We start from the raw sequence: 17,244 nt of genomic DNA on the forward strand, positions 1-17,244 counted from the left end.
TCTTCTTAGTAATAAGCAAATTGTAAATTAAAGCCGTAAAATACAATCCCATAACTACCCTGGATTACAAAAGGAAGTTCATAAAATATGAAAACAAAGGTGTCTTTTCCCTCTCCTTTTGTAGGTGAAACTAGATAAAAGCCTAAATAGAAGTGTTTCCCCTGACTTCCTTTTTCCCTAACCTCTTCCCTTGAGATGTAAAATCTCACTGCATAGTTGCTTTTATATTTGAATTGACCTTCCCCCACCTGGGGGGGGGGAAATACTGGCACCCCCAAAGCCTACCTGGAGTGATTCCCTAGAAAAGCTAGATGTAGTGCCCAAATTAACCAAAAAATGATGCCTTTGTAACAGGTAAGACAAATTACACATGACAAGTAAATCTCAAAGAAATGTTTTCCTTTAATACATTGTTTTAAAATAATTTTAAACAAGAACTGTGAATACAATTAAGTACAGTTACCAAGTATTCTTTGCCCAGTCATCCCTAGGGATTATATTTTTCAACTCCACAGAACATTCATCAAACCAAGGCATAGCTTCGACCACGGTATTCTTCTGAGGGTTCCCCAGAGGAACACTCGGCTTTGGAGAGGGAATTCAACAGGTCTGAATTAGAATGGATGACAAGGTCAGTGACCATCTTATTCCAGTTCACGTAGCCATCCCCACAGCTGAAATACTGAACTGTTTCTTTGCAAAGAAACACCCTTCTAGAACCCATAGTGGGGGAAGGCACTTGCCTTGCACAAAGCTAGGAGTAAGCCCTGAGCACCAACAGATACTGCCCAGATTAATTTTTCTTTCAAACAAAGAAACACATCATTTTCTTCCAGCTCCTGACCACCTCCTGTCATGCAGGTATCTTTCTCACAAAAGCAGAGGAACATCTAGATAGAAAAAAGGAGCTTCTAGACTGAAGAATGAGGAGGGTGTGGCCAACCTGGGTATGATACCCAGTATTCCTGAGGGCCCCCGATATCTGCAGGAGTAAAATACCTTAGGACTGTCAGATTGTCCTTACACTGAGCAAGTGGCTCAGTGCTTCACCCTGGAGGAGAATGGGTCAGGCACAAAAATAGTAAAGAGACATTCACTTGTGATGGCTATCTGATGCTTGTATTTTTTGTCCACTGAATAACCCAGTCGGGTTTAGCATGATTTCTCTGAGAGTGGGGATGGGAAATTGGGGGTCTACTGCCTTGAGTTGGCAGACTTTGGGTCAGGCTAGCTAGAGGTTTGGGGGGACTTGTCTTAAAAGAGCCCCAAATGGTGAGCATGCATCCATGTCTTGAATTAGAAATAGTGTTATCCTCACTCTGGGGATTATCTTAAGAGGGGGGAACAGGGTCTGCTGAGGCTTCTGTGCCCCTATGGATTTTCCCACAAGGGAAGCCCTCATTTTCCATTAGACCCATTGACACATTAGCTTGTAGTAAAGTCCAGAGCATCACCCCACCACCGTGAGACAGTGAGAGTTTGGAGGTGCATCTTAGTGTGTTTTGGGAGTGGTGCATTTAATTTTCTGTTGGGTGCTCAGGGGCTGCTCCCACTTCAGTCCTTGGTGCTGGGGTGATTCAAGCCCAGCCCCTCACATGCAAAAAAGCCTGAGCTCAGCTCTTGTTCTTAAGGAGTGTGTGGGGGGGTTGCTTTTGTTTTTTGCTTTTTTTCCACTTAGCCACCTAGGAATAGGTTACTTGGAAATGCGGCAGTTCAACAAAGGGCTGGACCTTGCACATTATGAGAATCTATCTGATGGGCCCTACTTCCCATCTCCCAACTCCTGACCCTCCTAAGTTCCCGATCTGCAGGCCAGTCACAAAGTAGGAGGGACAAGGATTGACCCATGAAAATACAAGAAATGTCCCATGAAAATACCACACAACAGGACTAGGATTTTGCACCAGCCGGCAGGGCACTGAGTGAACCTTCAAACTAAACTGCTGGATTCAGCAAGGGTGGAAGGAAGTACACGGCACAGGATGCTCACTCCTACCCCTAGCCCCTTGGAATTGTGCTCAGCACCTTCAATTTTGAGGAGCAAGAACCGGCCATCTGAGCAGTTATCTCCAAGGAATACGGAGAAAGGAGGCTCCAAAGGAGAAACATGAGAAGAAAGAACCAGATCAAATTGGACCAAAGCATCTTCTGTCAAGACAGAGATGCCAAGAACCCCTGGGCCTCAGATATCCTCATTTTAATAACTGTGAATTAATCCATGGGAGGGGGCCATAGAGAAGGGTTTTAACCTGCTAATCAAGCAGTCTATAGGGTGAGTGTCGCATCAAGAACCCAAGATCCAAAGAAGACATCATAGGTGATGTGATTGAGACCAGAGTCAGAATTCAGAGCAGCGAGTGATGGGTGGGTGGGATTCTATCACACACCTCTTTTTGTCCACAGGTTGGAGGGGCCTCACCAGATTTTATTTGTTCATAGTTGGGAAAATACCATCAGGGTTGCCCTATAGTATAGGAGTGAAGGCACTTGTCTTGCCATATGGTCAACCCTCTGGTTTAAGGACGCAAAGACTCTTTTGGTCTCTGGTTAACCATAAGAAGGGTCTGTTCCTTTAAGGGTTAATTGGTCAGTTAGGATGGGACCCTTGTAACTGTTATTTGGGGACAGTTATCCTAGGACTAGATAGAGCCCAGGATAAAGTCTGATGGGGTCTGCCTTTGCTGGATGGTTGCTGCTGAACTGCTGGAGAAACTGTTTGCTGGATGTTTTGCTTTTATTGCCTTTGCTGCCTCTCCTGATGTTCCCCTCCCCTCTTGTCCTCTCCCTTGGCTGAATCCTTGTCCTGGTCCCAACCTTAGGCCTCTCTCTCTCCCCCTCTCTTCACCTAGGCAGTCAGCTTAACAAGATGGAAAAATCCAACCTAAGAAAATCAGGAAGCCAAGCAAAGAGAGGAAAATGAGATTCCTTGCACTGAGAATTCTTAAATCCATATATCTCTCCCTTTTCTCCCCTCTCTCTGAGTGCTCTCATCCCCTTCACTTTGTGTAGCATCTTGGGGGGTCTTGCTCACTGCTCTCATCCCCCGTAGCTGAGAATTCCTTAGCTGGAAGACATTGGAGGTGAATGACTTGGGTTAATTCCTACTCCAGAAGCTAGGGAACTCACATCTCCCAAAGGTGCCCCTGCTTCCACCAGTGCCATGGAGAAATTACAGGATGGAGATAGGGGTGAAGGATCCCAGATATTCCTGCTTAAAATTGAAGAACATGGACGAGGAGCAGGCGATGGAAATGGAACAATTTTGTAAGAACTCAAAAAAGGTGCCCCTGTCCATGGTCTTCTCCATTTTTTTTCCTCAGAAAGGCTAGTGGCTGGACTCACCATGAACTATTCAGTCTGATCTCAGCCCTGCCTGGAAGGAGCCAGGAAGAAAAGATGCAGATCCAATGTTTAGGTTCTGAGTGCATGAAGAGGCTATTAAGAGGATACTAAGGATATTTAGGGAAAATCCAATGAGTCAGATAGAGCACTACAAAGAAATTCAGAGCCAATGGATTGCCAAGAAACTCAAAGGAAAACAAAAGCATACAACATATACACAATTAGAATGGAGTGCCCAAGGACTGAGATCCTGCATGCATCCTGAATAAACCCAGGAGCCCAAATTGTTCAAGAGCCTAGATAGATAGGGTAGCAAGGTCAGCTATAAGGGGTGATGAAAATGAGAAAGCAGTGCTCGCTTCGGCAGCACATATACTAAAATTGGAATGATACAGAGAAGATTAGCATGGCCCCTGCGCAAGGATGACACGCAAATTCGTGAAGCGTTCCATATTTAAAAAAAAAAGAAAAGAAAGAAAATGAGAAAGCCACAGCACACCCCATGGGCACAGGGAATCCCATAAAGTTGACTCCTCTCTCTCCTCTCTCTCTCCCCTCTCCTCTCTCCTTTCCTCTCTCTCTCCTCTTTCTCTCCTCTCTGCTCTCTCTCCTCTCTCTGCTCTCTTCTCTCTCATCTCTCTCCTTTCTCTCCTCTCTCTCCTCTCTCTTCTCTCTCTCTCTCTCTCTCTCTCTCTCTCTCTCTCTCTCTCTCTCTCTCTCTCTCTCTCTCGGCATTTCCCTTTGATCCTTAAGATTCAGGTACATTCCTGAGTGTCTGCACCAATCCCCGTCCCCACCTGTTCCTCAAGATCAGAGTTCATGAAGACATTCTCCTCTTCTGAGGTAGCATAGAGAAACAAATTCGTGGATGTTGGTATCTAATTCTTGCCCTGGCTTGCAGTAGGCAGGGATGGGAGTGGGGCTGGGGGGTGGGCAGACTTAGGGGGACCCTAGAATCAGAAAAAAATGCAATGTTGTCCAGGACAAATCAAACAACTGGTGCTCATTCTGATACTCCAGACTGGGGAAGCCAATAGCTCAAACCAGAGGGTCCTGGACCAGCATTTATCAGGAAAAAGTCTGATAAGACCTGATAAGTCTCTGCTCCCTCAACGGAAAGTCTCTGAAAACACCAAAGCAACTGGACTCTGCTCACAAAAAGAAAGCCAGTTTGACAATAAAGAAAAAAAAAAAGAGAGAGAGAGAGAAACCTTCCTCCAGAGGCATAGAGAAATCTGATGTCACCTTCAGCCTTGTACTCTGTGGGTGAGGAGTGGTGGGGTTATCTGTGTAACACCCTCCCTTCCAGCTCCATTCTACAACTACCTGTACAGTCTGACTTGAAGGGGGAAATTTCCTTGATAGTCCATCCTTTGGATTCTCACTCTTCAAATCTCTCTCTCCTCACTCCTATTTCTTCCATGAATATGGTTCCTAGTCAGTCTTCACCGAACATTCTTTTCTGCAATCTCAAGACAAAAGAGCTTAGTTTGATGAGAGAGAGAGGAGCAACCCTGGCTGATGTTCCCACTTCCTTGGGAATACAAACAGAGTCTAGTGTTTTTGAGTTGAATACAAGGACTCTGGCTCGAAGCATCGAGTCGGTCCCCTCCCACCCTGAGAAATGTATCTGACATCAAACTAGAGAGTTAGTATGGCAGGGAAGATTCTTTTGACATATATGTGCATGAATCTCTGGTAGCCAATGGGGTCCACTCGAAATGGGGGAGGGTCACTGGGTACAGCTAACCCCTGAGCAGCCACTGCGTGTGGCCCCAAGACAATACGGAAACGCTGCATTCTATTTAGGTGCTAGGTAAAAAAAAAAAAAAAGATGTCCCCCAGACAGAACACTTGACCAGAGGCTCATCTAGTATTTTCATGAAGGGTCTGATTATCCAGACGAGCACAATGAAAAGAAGCACCTTCCTTTCCTATGTCTCATCTGGGGAGAGTCCATTCTTACAGCGTGTTATCACAAGCATCCTTTGCAGTGAAAGCTGATTGACTGACTCTTGGGACAAAATTTCCAGGAAGAACTTACTTGCTAGCAAGTGTGAGGAAATTCGCAGGGATAGCTGATTGGCTGGCTGGCCATTGTGATAAAATTCTGGGGGAGAGCTGATTGGCTGCCTGGCCACTGTGATGAAAGCCTTGATTTCTTCAGGGTCACACATCGGATGGGCTTAGGGGCAATACTTGAGCAAAGCTTGGGGGTGAGGCTACACCTCTGGCCCCAAAGTCACTTTATCTGGGCTGTCATGTGGGGTGCCACCACCTCCCTGTTGTGGAGTAACTTGAAGGTAATAAACAGGAGAAGCAGCAGAAGCTGCGAAATTTCTGCTGTGCTGGAGGAAGTCCTTGTCTGGACACCAGGTGTGAAACGGGTCAGGCTTCTCAAGCTCATTCAGGTCCTGCCAAAGGACTAGAACACGAAGGAAGCTGGAATCCTTCCCGACACACATATCAAGATGTGGGCAGAGCCATTTAAAAAAAATTCAAAAAGTCATGAACAAAGAAAGCTAGATAACAACCCACAAAAAATGGGTAGGTGGTGAATTGGTGTCTTAGATGAGAGCATAGAATTCGGGACATTTGTGAGGAGGGAACAGCTTTTTTAATGAGAATATTTCTGAAAGACCAGAAAGAAAGATCTGTGCAAGGAGGCAAAATGGCAGACAATTTCCTTCCGAGATGCAGCAAGGTCATAGAAGCAAACTAGGAACAGTGACCGGTAGGGTAGGTGCAAGTTCTCCAGAAATCAGTTGATCTCATTGACCACAAAACTCATCATCAGAAAAGTCCTAATCAATCATTCAACAAACCCTGATTCAGTGCCCACCATGGATTCATCCCAACACTATTCAACTATTTTGCCTCAAAGCAATTATGAAGCAAATACAACGGAGGAAATGAACAAAAAGGGCAAAATTTACTGATGCTGCTCTATAGTTTCCCAAAAAAAACCCACATCAAACCAGCATGCTAAGCCAACCCAAAGGAGTTTTGAGGTACAAACAAGCCGAAAGTTTGTGCTTGGCCAGGGAAGATGACGTCATTCCTGGGTGTGTGCAGGGAACCAGACCTGAGAATTCCCCCTGCAAAGGAGGAGCTCCAACTCTTAACAGTCATCTTCCTGAACCAGGGAACTTTATTATTTAAATATGAAGTTCTACCACTAGCACCACCACCAACCACCACCACCACCACCAACAACAACAACAGAATGCCCTTCAAAGGCAGACACGAGACAAGGACTTCAGGTTACCATGTTACTCTCATTAGAATTTGGCCCTAAAATAAAAAAAATCAAAAGATATTTTTTTGAAAATGCCAGCAAAGTTGCAACAGTAGACAGGGATATCTAGAGAAAACCCCCGTAACTCACTTGATCTAGGAGGATACGAGCCAGAAAAGTTTATGACGTGCAAACTCCAGAAAGACACAGAAAGAAGCATCTGATGAACCCCAGAAGATGCACCTAATATTTGGATGAGTCCTCTAAGAAACCTACACCCTGATTGGGATTGATGTTGAAGTACCAAAAGTCTCTGAAAGAAAACCACTTTGTACCTCAGGAACAATTTATTTCAAACAAAAGCACATTTTCAAAGAATAGAGTGAGCCGCACTTTTGAAGATGTGGTTGTTAAACCACTGTATTAGCAGGAGAAAGATCAGGGGGAAAACAGAGAACATGGCCAAAGGAAATCAACACCCAACCCCAACCCAATCCCAACCAGGTCCACAGAAAGAGGAGGAGGAGGAGGAGACACTTTGGATGATGAATCTATTTGGATCAAGGAGAGGAGAAAAGCATCTGATACCTCCACCACCACTCTCCCAAAATGGACACAATGGCAAAATTGTAAGATAATTCCAAGACTGGGTATAGTTATTCAAAGTCCTAGACTTCTCAAATCTATTGTACACTGGAACCATCTTTAGCTATAGCTCTAGTGAAGTATAACTTACATAACTGTGAGATTCAGGGAATTATGCACCTACAATGTTAGCTCAGAAAGACCTTTAGAATTGAGTCCACTGAGTCATCAATGGTAGGGACTTCTCTCATTGTGTTTCCACCCAGCCCAGCAAGCACCAACTATTATCTGTCTAGCTTTGCCTTTTCCTCATTCTTCAGGAAGAAGTGAGAGAGAGTGAAGTCTACACTCAATGGCCCTTTGTGACTTCATCTCTTAAAAGCACAATTTGATCACGGTGGGTCAGCATTGTGGCATGTGTTTGGGCATCATCTTTAAGTAATGTCATTACATTGCCATGCTCCTGGACTCTATTTTCCCACATCAGAGCTAGTTAACATGCTTGTGTGTACAAGAGCTGGAGAGATACATTGAGTCGTGGAATATGGAGCTTGCCTGCATGTATTGGGCATCCACTTAAATTCCTCTGGCACTTCTATTTCCATACTTTGAGTTATTTTAACTCCCTGGAGTTGTGGCAATGTTTAAGTACATTGGTTGGGATGACTATGATGGAAATTTAAATATTTGTTAAATCTCACCCTGCTGGATCTTCGAGGTGGCATGCCTTTTTTTTTTTTTTTTTTTAATAATACTGCAACTTACATTCTGAGGCAAAATGGCCAGATATATCTTTGCAATGTTGGGAATAAACCCAGCATTACAAAGAGACAACTGTCTGCTGCTAAACGACACACCCCAAAAGGCAAGGACCTTAACTCTTGCTGGTAAACTTTGGCCCCACTTTCTGGTAAATTTGTCTGACTCAGAGCCTTTAATGGGGAAGAAAATTAGGGGCTGTAGGAATCTGCATTTCAAATAGTAAGAAATAACTAATGAATTATTTGGGGGTGTTGGGTTACATAGCCAACTATTCTCAGTTTCCTGGCTATGTGCTCAGGGCATGAAATATATCTAAGCATTTATATTTATAAACATATAAGCATAGCAAGTGCCATATAAGCATAGCATAGCACCACAGGCCTACCTCTCTGGCCTTCCAGTGTGTTAATTGTGAAACATCAGGCTATATTTTTGTTTGGGGGCTATGATTACTGTGGTAAGGGCTTATTCATGTGCTCTGGGATTATTCCTGGTTTGGGGGTATCAGGGATTGAACACAGGTCAGCTATGTGCAGGACAAAAGTTCTCACCACCACAGTAGTCCTATCTCTCTAGCCCAGGTGAGGCTACTTGGATATCGAGAAACAAATGGGCCCAAATAACAGACTGACAGAGTCCAAAAAGCAAGCCACATTGGCACAGGAAAAATAAATGGGGTTGGTATTCTGAAAAGAGCTACCAAGATAAATCCCCAAGAGATGATGGGGGAGAATGAAGGAAACTTGACTCCCCTATGCTGCATATAACCACCAATCAGAGATTGGGTAATATTTGTGAAGAGATTTTGTGACCTGGGACATACATACACAGCTGGGCTCAGGGCTGACTCCAGGCTCTGTGAACTCAGGGAATCTTTCCTGGTGGAGTGCAAGGGACCCTGGAGGATTCAAGGAGTCAAATTTGATTCAGCTCCAGTCCACCCAGAGAGATTTTCTGAAGGGTTTTGGACCACACCCGGTGACGCTCAGGGCTTACTCCTGGCTTGGGGGACCATATGGGACATCAGGAATAGAACCAAACTCCATCCTGGATCAGCGCATAAAAGTCAAATGCCCAACCACTGCCTTATCACCCTGCCCCCGCCAAAAAGATATTTTTTTTAGAAGAATACAGGAATTTGTTTTGAGAAGTGAAAGCAGGAACAATTTGTGACTCCTGTCACCTGTGCTCCAATCTTGGCAAAGTCAGCCACAAAGTACCAGGCACAAATGCTAAATACTAAATGTTCTAAAAAAATTGAAGGGACTGGATCTCAAGAAATCATATAGTTAAAACGATATACCTCCACCACCAAATAAAGGGGGGAACATTTGGGTATCATAGAAAGGAGACGGCTTGGTGAAATTTCAATGAGGTCCTATTTCAACGGAGTCTAATGAACATCATATAATGAGCTAGGAGCATCCATCTGAGGTACATCAGATGAGATTTTAAACTCCAAGTACTCCAAATGGAAGCACCTATGATTAAACACCCACTGGACTATGGCCGAAGGAGGAGCACAACCAAGACCCGAGAGGCTTACATTTGAAAACAACAGCTGGAAATCCAGGACTTTGGATGTCCACATTCAGGGAAGTCACCGCTGGTGAAAAGCAACTCTACTGACCACAGACCTGGTTCCTCTTCCAGGCTGCATCTGTGCTCAGAAGTTTCCGATGCAACCAGTAGCATCTCTCAGTCGAGGCTGTTCACTTCTCCTGGGTAGTGGTCCCTGCGAGGCTTCCCTGGCCCCCAATGGTCAGGAAATGGGTGTATCATCTCTGCACACAGATACATACAGTGTATGGGCAGTCAGATCAGAGCTTTTCCGTCCACAGGGTCATGCCAGCTCCAGTCTCTCCCCCAACTGGGGTCTCACCTGCAGAGTCAGGGGGAACTTCCAGTTATGAATTTGGCCACTGACTAAGCACATAAACTCCATCCTGGTCTCCCTAGTGGACAGATTATTCCTCCTTATGAAGGAGGCAATTCTGTTGACATATCCCAGTATATTTCCTCTGTGTGTGTGTGTGTAGGCAATTCTGTTGATGTATCCCAGTATATTTCCTGTGTGTGTGTGTGTGTGTGTGTGTGTGTGTGTCCTGAGTAAGAACCATGATCAGACTGTGACTTCAATGGTGATGCTCATGGCTTTCTTCCAGCATGAGTTTTCCTGGGTCAGGGGGATGCATGGGGACCTGAAGCAAAGCCGTCTTGCAAGGTCACACGTGGAAACCAGATCCCTTCTCTTCGTGACTGTTCTTGTCTGTGTAACGATCCCTGCGTGGGGGGCAGAAAGGCGGCTGGAAGAGTCAATTTGGAATTGGTTCCGATGGCTTTTCCACTCAATTCAAGTCAGGCTTTTATTTCTTTTATCCATTGTGCCTGTTAAGAGAACCAGTGAGATCTCTAAGGAGGCTGGAAAGCTAGCGCAGCAGCTAAAGCACAGGCCTTGCAAATGGTTGATCTGGGTTCTAGCTCTTGCACCCCACCAAGTTCCCCAAGCCCAACCAGACCCTGAGACCAACAGTTGTGATCCACCCCCCAAAAAAAGCAATAGATGAACATGGGACCTGAGTGCTAGCACAGTGGTAGGGTGTTTGTTGCAGAGCCAGGAGTTACCCCTGAGAACCACTAGGTGTTGCCCAAGCCCCCAAAAAATAAGTAAACAAAAAACAAAATATTATATATATATATATATGTAATGAAAGATTTCTCTCTTTCTAAAGAATGTTTTTCTTTTTCTTTTCCTTTTTTTTTTTTTTTGGCCAAACATGGTGATGCTCAGGGGTTACTCCTGGCTATGCACTCAGAAATAGTTCATGGCTTGGGGGACCATATGCAATGCCGGGGATCAAACCCAGGTCCATCCTGGGCAGCTGCATGCAAGGCAAACACCCTACCACTGAGCTCCTGCCCCTAAACTATATTTCTCATATTTATTTATTGATGGGGTCACACCTAGCATCCTCAGAAGTTACTCCTGACTACGCACTCAGGAATTACTCCCGGAAGTGTTCAGCGGGCCATGTAGGATGTCAGGGATTGAGCCAGGAGCAACTATGTGTCAGGCAAACACCCTGCTTACTATTGTACTATCTCTCCAGTGCCTATATTTCTCTATATTAAGAAATCACAGCTATGCACTGTACTATCTCTCTGATCCCAATCCAGCCCCTATAATCCTCATATTTAATCCCATCCACAGTTCTTGGACCACTGCTCCCAAGACCTTTGGAATTTTCTACATGGTAAGGATGAAAATCAGTATCTTTTATGGGACCAGGGAAATAGTATGGCAGGTAAGGCACTTGCTTTGCATGCAACCAGCACAGTTTCAATCCCCGGTCCCTTGTATGTTTTTCCCAAAGCCACCAGGAGATCATTGGGTTTTTGTTGTTGTTGTTGTTGTTTCCTGGATGGCGCCCAGGGCTTACTCCTGGCTCTGTTCTCAGGGATTACTCATGACAGGGAAGGAGGTGCCAGGGATTCCAGCAGGGTACCTTGAATCCAACTAAAGTGCCTTGACTGTCTCTCTGGCCCATTTGGGGTTTGAGGCTGGCTGGCATTGCCTTCTCCCTGTAGTTCAATCCTAGTTGCACTCGGGGGTTTGAAACAAGTCACCTTATCACTCGCCCCACACCCAAGTCTTGTCTCTGGTTTAACAGCCAGCCACTTTTTATCGTCAGCAGAGATTGTTCCTAATGTATCTATCTCCCCTCTCTGTTTTCAGTGAAAGTCCACGCGGGGATGCCTCTCTCCCCAAGTGAGTCAATTCCATTTTCTGCCACTACTGTTAGGAAAGCCAGTTGGGAGGTGCTGGGATTTGAAACCAGAGGGCCGCAGCGCCTTTGTGGCCTTTGTGCAAGGCGAGGCTGCCTTGGAAGCCCCCAGCTGGCATTTTTGCTTTTGCTGTTTGCTTTTCTTCACACTCAGCCTAGCCATCTCGATGCTCTATGTTCCCAAATGCTTGCTTTAAAAGGAGCCTCACCTCGAGGATGCTCAGCCAGGAAAAGGAATCAATCATCAGCTTAAGAGGAGGCCGAGGCACGGCCTTGATCGTCAGCTACAAGGTGCCCCTGAGCCCCAGCAACCGACACACAACGCCCAACTGTCTCCCCACCGCCCGGGCCTCGAGACTACTTGCTGTCCCACCCCAGCGGCTGCCGAGGTCCCAGACTAGGTCCCGCCCCTAGCCCCGCCCCACTTAACGGTCCAGAGACTAGGCCACTCCCCAGAGGCGGCACTGAGTCCTCGCATGGCCACGCCCCCAGGCGGCATCCTACCTTGGTTGAAGCCCCGCCTCGAGCTATAACCACGCCCATACGAGGCCACGCCCCGTCGAAACCCCGCCCCCTCGAAACCTGGCTCTTGTGTCCCTTCTCCCCATCCCAGGAAGACCCTGACCTGAGCTGCTTCTGTGCACCTGCTGAGACCATGCCCTGGGCCCTGTTTCCTCTGGGGCTAAGAGTGGCTGAAATGGTTGGAGTGAAGGTCTTGCAAGCAGAACCCTGGGCTTCGGCTTGCCTTGTAGTTAGGATACTTCCTAGACACTGAGTTTTAATTTTTGCCTCAGTCTTCCTTGGAGGATTGAGAGATGAGGGACTTGCGCTGGTGTATGACAAACAAACCAGTGCTCCACTCTGCAATAAATGCTCCTCAAATAGGCGAGCCTCTCTCTTTTTTGTTTGCTATTGTTTTGGGGCCACAACTCGCTGTGCTCAGGGGTGACTCCTGCTTCTGCTCTCAGAAATCGGACCATATGGAATGCAGAAGATTGAACTCGGGTCCGTCCCAGGTCGGCAGCGTGCAAGGCAGCCTGGGCCTCTCTGTCCCTTGCCTGTTCACACCTTGAAATTTCTCTGACTTTCCAGCCTAAGCACGGCCAGTGTCATTGATGTGACTGAGTCGGGGCTGTGCACCCGCCTCCTGGCGACACGCGGTACTGCAACCCACCCGGAGCTAGGCCAAGTCTTTTAGCTCGGCTTTGTGAAAAAGTTGGGGCTTGTTTGTGTGGGGGAACATCTAGGCCATAGATACCCAGATTGATTTCTCATACCGCACCTTTTCTGGGAAAATAAATGCAATCAACCTCCTTCTAACTCTCATTGCCCCTGAAGCTTCTATTCCTTCCAGCTCTTCTTCCAGCACTCCCATACAGGCCACTTTTAGGAACACCAACTTAGGACCTTCAGGACAGAACTGGCACCAGAGTCTGCCCCCCACGACCCAGCCCATAGGTGCTCTGTAGTGGGCGAGGTGCTTGCCTTGCATGAGATCAACACTTCGAAGGGTCCCTGCTGCAGACCTTTTATCCTGATAAGATAAAGGTCCCTAAGCAAAACTAAGTGGGTTCATTTTTCCACTGGGAATCAAGCGGAGCACGAAGCGGATGGATATGAAATATGAATTATGAAATATGAAATAAATGAGACCACACAGAATTACATGGTGAAAACAGGAGGTAGAGGCCAGAGAGAGAGGCCAGAGGCTTTATTGGGCCTTTACATAGATGGATTTTGAGGCGTAGCCAGGGAGAAAGGAAAAGGGGATAAACCAATGAGATCAAAGCTAGAATTAGCATATGAAGAGACAGGTAAAAGGAATCCAGATACCTTTAAGGAAATGGGGGGGGAGAGAGAGAGATTACAAAGAGAGCTGGGCAGGAGACTTTTGGCGGGCTTTGGTAACTGTATTTTCTTTGTTAGAAAGAAATACTGAGGCCTGATTTCTAATAATGGTCAAAAATAAAGAGAGAGATAGTTACAGCCACGTTTAGAATTATAGCCAAACAATCCATGCAAAGGGTCAACTGATTTGACTACTCTAAGCGGGCCTTTTTGGCAAATAATTCTTTTTCAGGAGTGCACTACACCTAAGAAGGCTAAAAAACACTTCTGATGTGTGCCCTTCCTGAGTGGGGTGTAACAGGTCCCCCCAGGACCATGCCAGGAGTGATCCCCGAGCATGGAACCAAGGGAGGAACTTCAGCATTACAGACCTTCCTCTTGAAGAAGCTGTGGGTCCCCATTTCTGCACCTTTTCTCTCTCAGTGCTGCCCACCAAGTCCGACTTACTGAGTTTGGGAAAGAGCAGAGAGATTGGTTTGGTTTTGCTTTTGATTGGGGGGACCAGAGCCTGTAATACTTAGGTGTTACGCCTGGCTCTGCACTCAGGAATCACTCCTGGTGGTGCTCAGGGGAACCATATCAGGTGCCAAAAATCAAACTCGGGTCAGACAACTGCAAGGCAAGTGCCCTCCCTGGTGAACTCTCACTGCAGCTACAGTTTAGAATGAATGCCTCTCAGACCAGAGAGGGCACCAGGGGAAGGCGTGTGGCTTGGGAGTTTCACTCCATAGCACTGGGCCCTCAAGCGCCTCTGGGAGTGACCTTTGAGCAATGAATAGGATATCAGGTAGGTGTGCACCCCCCAGACAAGGAAACAACATTCTTCTCATGATGGGGGGATCAAGACCCCCAGTTCCCCATCATCATGTCTTTCAAGTGGTTTAGAGACAAGACCCAGGAAAAGGCTTTCGTCCTCCTTCTCCTCCTCCTCCTTCTTCTCCCCCTTCTCCTCTTCCTTCTCTGGAACCCCAAGATCTGAGAACCAGTGTCCCCACCCAGCCTCACTCACCATCCATTACCCTCCTTGTTCTCCCTCCCAAATCCCCACAATACCCATTTCAATCCTGAGAAGCATCTCATTCATTCCCACCCAGGCTGGGACATGGGAAACAACTTTGATTTTTGTTGCTTCTCTACGCTTTCTGTGGTGCCTCTGTCGCATCTCGTTCAGCCTCCTGGGGATGGATCCCAATCCTGCTTTCTCCCCAGCCCACCAGCTTCTGTCACTGTGCTACTGGTGGGCTGTCTGGGCTCTGAAATTATCCAGGATCCAGGTTGGGTCCTTTCTCGGCTTGGATGTGTCTCACCTACCAAAGATACTGGTGCCCAAAGAATATAATGTTAAGGTTCGAGAAGATAACCCAACCAGCACTGAGAGTCAAAGAGCATCTCTGAAATGTAAAATGCAAAAGGGAGTTTATTTATTCAATGACAGTTGGACACTCTGTCATGGACAAGGGCCCTGTATGAAATTAATAGGCAGATTAAGTAGTTAACAGGCATCAGCAAGATAATTATTTTAGTTTAATTTCCACAGTATCCATGATTGGCTCAATATTCATTTTCATTCCCTGTGTCTCATGACTCCCAGATGACCTAACTCCTTCCTACACATCCCTCTTAATCTGGTTTGATCTGGAAAACAGAATGGCCTTCATAACAAGGGGGACTTGGCAGGCCTGGGAATGCCAGGGGGAGCAGTATCTGAGGAGGGAGGGGGAAGGGGTGAATAAGCTGCTTCAGGCTTATTGTTCATTGAAGTGAGTTAGAGCTTCAGGGTCTTTTTTTGGTTTTTGGGTCACACCTGGCAGCACTCAGGGTTCCTCCTGGCTCTATGCTCAGAAATCGCCCCTGGCAGGCACAGGGGACCATATGGGATGCCGGGATTCGAACCACTGTCCTTCTGCATGAAAGGCAAACGCCTTAACACCATGCAAACTCTCTGGCCCAGAACATCAGGGTCTTGCATCTAACTATATATATTATTAAAGGGCCAACCAGGCAGTGTACAGAACAATTCTGGAAGGGGATTACCGGGGCCGTTGATTGTTTGGGGGCAAGGCCTTACTCAGGGAAGCCCATTGCCAGAGGAGGAGGTTTAGGTGGAAAGTCACCTTTGTGTTTCCAAAAACAAATCCCCAAAACAGAAACCAGGCTAGAGCAATTACACTATGGGAAGGGTATTTTTCTTGAAGTAGTCTAGCCAAGACCAGCTCCCTGCTTCCCATAAGGTCCTGGAGTCAGTTCTGAGCTCAGAGCCAGGGTATGGAACCTCTGAGTGTTGCCAGTTGTGGCCCCCAAAAGAAATAAAATAAAACCAGGGGCCAGTGAACTAGTTCATCAGCCGGGGCACAAGCATGGCACTCAGGAGCCCCAATCTCAGGAGGGTGCAGCCCAAAATGGGCAAGCAGAGCACCCAGAAGTGGTTAGGCACAGCAGGTGGTAGCCCTCGAAGGTGGGCACGTGGTCCAGCACCAGCCTCTCCAGGACAGACGTTGAGTCCATGTCCTCCATATGCAGCATCAAGACCAGGGAATTGTCATAGCTGTGCATCTCCAGCTGGCGAAGGATTCAAGGCAGGCCTCATCCTACGTGCCACAGAGGGCATGTCACATATTCTTGGGAGGACCCTAGGAGCATTAGAGAGGAAGGGAGGAAGGTAAGAGGTGTCTGTGCTCCCATTTGGGTTAGAGATGGGCAGCCCTCGAAATAGGGGTATAGCTGCTCCCTGTTTCCTTCTTCCCCTGGGTAAGTTTGTGGCCCTGGGTGTTATAAGTGCCTGCAGAAAGCATGTGGGGTGGCTGCCCATCTCATCTCCAAGCCTGAAGGGGGCACAAGCTCCCCTCTTTCCCGCCTTCTTTCCTCTCCTAGTCTCTTCTCAAGATTATTGGCCATGTCCTCCTTGCCATATTGGTGGCAGGTCACATTCTCTTCAACTTCACGGTGATCGTCTGTCGGATTCCACAATCCTAGGGACGCTATCAGGGCTTTTCCAGGTGTTAGGACACAAGTGACATATCCTTCAGCGTCTGACCGGGTACATGGTCGACCTGCTGCTCATCTCTAAGGCCAGCGTGCTTCGAACCCTGCCCTGGATGAAGATGCACAGCTGTGACATTCCCTGGTCTGGACGGACTGCAAGGAAGATGAGGGCACGCTGCCACACCTGAAACATGTGCTCGCTCCCCAGGATTGACACCTGCAGCGCCTCAGCTGCTTTCCAACACTATGTTTGCGCATCCTGGTAGCACCTACTGAATATCGGGGCCCTGTGTGCCAAGCTTGTCCCCTCGCTGATGAACTTTGTGGCCCCTGGAATTTTCAGTTTGCTCTTTGGGCCACAACCGGCATTGCTCATGGATTTCTTGTGCCTCTCAGTACAGAACACTCCTGGTGAGCTGGGAGGGACTCTGTGGGTAACAGGGTAGAGGTTCCTGGTTGACTGCTTCAAGGAAAACACTCTTCCCACTCTGCTAATCACTCTGGCCCGGCCCTGTGTTTTGGGTCCGGGATGGAGGGGACAACACTGAAGGCCGCCTATGGGTCGTCATAGCCCATAGAAGAATCTGAAAAAAATAAATAAATAAAAAATTAAAAATGAACAATCTGGAACTTCATCTGCTGCATGCCCCCACTGAGTTGTTGGGGGGTTGGACACTCAGCTACTGAGAGGCCTTCCCTCAC

At 47.0% G+C, this 17,244-nt stretch overlaps 1 non-coding gene across 1 annotated transcript; it reads left to right on the forward strand.

Annotated features, from left to right (window-relative positions):
- Positions 1-3,693: 3,693 nt before the first annotated feature.
- LOC126031574 (U6 spliceosomal RNA) lies at positions 3,694-3,800 on the forward strand. The gene has a single exon (XR_007503406.1). It is a non-coding gene; the product is annotated as a U6 spliceosomal RNA (small nuclear RNA).
- Positions 3,801-17,244: the final 13,444 nt, after the last annotated feature.

Source organism: Suncus etruscus, chromosome 15, assembly GCF_024139225.1.
Source record: "Suncus etruscus isolate mSunEtr1 chromosome 15, mSunEtr1.pri.cur, whole genome shotgun sequence".
Lineage (NCBI taxonomy): Eukaryota > Metazoa > Chordata > Mammalia > Eulipotyphla > Soricidae > Suncus > Suncus etruscus.